The sequence below is a fragment of the Danio aesculapii genome, chromosome 6 (genome assembly GCF_903798145.1).
Source record: "Danio aesculapii chromosome 6, fDanAes4.1, whole genome shotgun sequence".
Classification (NCBI taxonomy): domain Eukaryota; kingdom Metazoa; phylum Chordata; class Actinopteri; order Cypriniformes; family Danionidae; genus Danio; species Danio aesculapii.
Genome location: NC_079440.1, coordinates 26,040,954 through 26,044,083, shown reverse-complemented (window position 1 = coordinate 26,044,083; position 3,130 = coordinate 26,040,954).

Genomic DNA, 3,130 nt, shown 5'->3' with positions numbered 1-3,130 from the left:
TATATATGAAATAGACAGAGTTTGGGATCGCAAGGCACATTTTCTTCAGTCAGTTTACCAATCATAACCAGAATACTCTTCCAAAATGTTTGAATCTCAGTACACTCCCACATACAATGATAAAGGGTTCCAATATCTTGTTTACATTTTAAACAGCTGTCAGGAATATTTGGGTTGAACTTATGTAGTTTAACCGGGGTAATGTATGTCCGCATGAGCCATTTATATTGCAGCAATCTGCATCTAGTATTTACACTATATGTTTGCGCAAACAAACAAGAATCCATCCATTCATCTTTAGAAATATCTTCCTGAAGGTCATTTCTCCATGCGGTTAAATAGGACATTGAACTTTCTTTTGAACCCTCTAAAAGTGTATTATAAAAATAAGACAGATTGCCTTTATCCCTTAAATGTTTCACAGTATGTTCTTCTATAGTTGACAAAGAGGGCTCTAAATAAGTTTGATTTCAGAGTGTATAAAACTTCTTATCTGTAGATATTTGAAGAAGTGCTTCTGAGGAATATCATATTCTTTCATCAATTGTTGGAACGACATCATTGTACCATCCTTATATAAATCTTTTACTTGTTTTGCACCCTTATACATCCAATTTTTAAATCCCCCATCATTTCTCCCAGGCACAAACATTGCATTACCCCAAATTGGCGACAGACTTGAGAGTTAATTGTTTCACCTAAAAAGTCATGAGCTTCATACCATACACAAATAGAGTTTCTAAGGAAAGGATTATTTGTATATTTTTTTAGTACTTTAACTGAGGAAGAATAAAGATACATCTGTAATGGAGTTGTTATTTCATTTTTTTCTATATCTATCCATGCTGGAGGGTCTGTTTCTATGAAGTAATACATAGCGGAACATAATTGAGCTGCCCAATAATAGAGTTTTATATTAGGTAGTTTAAGCCCTCCCCGCTCATATGGTAAATAAAGTAGGGACAGACGTAACCGAGGACGCTTGTTGTTCCATATAAACCTTGTGAACATTTTCTTGAGTGTTACAAAGAATGTAGCTGGAAGTGGAAGAGGAATTGACTGAAAGAGATACAAGAATTTAGGTAGAATTGACATCTTTATAATATTTATACGTCCAATCATTGAGATTGGCATTGCATTCCATCTCTCGAGCGAGTCCATGACTTTTTTTAACAATGGGTCATAATTAATTGAAATAATCTCTTTTATATTTGTGACTATCTTAATTCCTAAATACGTAAGCTCTTCTTGTGAACTGAAAAATTGCCTATTGTTTGTATAGTTTCTCCTTTCATCCTTGTTTAGTAATAGCAAGGCACTTTTATTATTGTTAACTTTATAACCTGAAAACTCTCCGAATACTTTTAATAAAGTGTTAAGAGCTTGAATTGAAAGTTCTAGACTACTAAGAAAAACAACAATATCATCTGCAAATAGGGATAAACGGTGTTCTCTCTCACCTATTGTTATGCCTTTAATTTCAGGACTACTCCGAATTGCCATTGCAAGAGGTTCTATTGCGAATAAAAACAACAAAGGGGATAGTGGGCACCCTTGACGGGTTCCCCTACTTAAATTAAATGGCTTTGATATTTGATTATTTGTTATTATTTCTGCTTGTGGATCATTGTAAAGTAATTTGATCCATCTAATATACCCATCACCCAACCCAAATCTCTCAAGCACTTCGAAAAGATACCTCCATTCAATCCTGTCGAAGGCTTTTTCCGCGTCCAACGACAGAATTGCATGGTCCTTGGCCTTTTGTTTTTTATATACTATATTTAAGACCCTTCGTATGTTATGAAAGGCTTGCCTTCCCATCACAAACCCATTTTGATCGTTCATGATAAGGTTTGGTATGAACTTTTCAATTCTTTTAGATAGGGCCTTACAGAGAATCTTAGTATCGCAAGACATTAACGATATGGGCCTATAGGAGGATTTTTCATTGGGAGGTTTACCTGGCTTTAATATAAGAGTAATTAGAGCTGATCTTAGAGAGGGGGGTAATATTCCTTTTCCCAAAGATTCATTGAACATTTCAAGTAAGTGTGGTAAAATTTTTCCTGCAAATGTTTTGTAGATTTCCATCGGGAGGCCATCCGGTCCAGGAGCCTTGCCGTTGCACATGTCCTGTAGAGCCTCTGAGAGCTCTTCTATACTTAAATTCTTTTCTAAATTACTTCTTGTCTCTTCTGATAATTTTGGAAATGTAATTTTATCAAGAAAATTATTTTGCCCCTCTGAATTATTGGCAATTTCCGATTTATACAAATTTTCATAGTACAGTTTAAAAATATTATTTATTTCCAATGGGTCTACCGTCTTCTCCCCATTCTCTAAGAAAATCGAATTGATGGCTCTATCTGTTTGTATTTTCTTGATTCTCCATGCTAGAAGTTTTCCTGATTTTTCCCCCTGATCATAATAGGACTGCTTTAGCCACATTAAATTCTTAGATATTTTACTACTCGTTATTTCATTATATTTGGCTTTCAGTACAAGAAGTTCTTTCTGCTTAGAAGGCTCAATATTACTGAAGAGATGCCGTTCTAGTACTTTAATTTGTTTCCCCAGGTCTTCTAATTGTGCCTGATAAATTTTGGATCTGTATCTTGTATAACTTAATATCTCCCCTCTAATATATGCCTTGAAGGCCTCCCATTTAACTGAGGCGCTTGTCTGATTTGTATTAACTAAAAAATATAGATCAATTTTATTATCCAAGAATTTCACAAAATCATTATCAAGAAGCCAACTTGCTTGAAATCGAAATCTGGGAGGTGGAAGTACAAGATTGTCAAATTGGATTGTAAACAAAACAGGGGCATGGTCGGAAAGTAAAATACTATCATACCAACTTTTACCTACCTTCGTCACTAAACCATTGGAAATTAAAAAATAATCTATTCTTGAAAATGTTTTATATGTATTCGAAAAGCATGAATATTCTTTCTTGCTTGGATTGAGATACCTCCATATCTCAACTAAATTTAAGTCAGTCATATACTTCAAGATAGTTTTTTTAGACTGTTGATGGGTATCTACTCCTGAAGAGCGATCATTTATGGGGTTTAGTACACAATTAAAATCTCCTCCAATTACATAATTTCCGGCATAGGCTGAG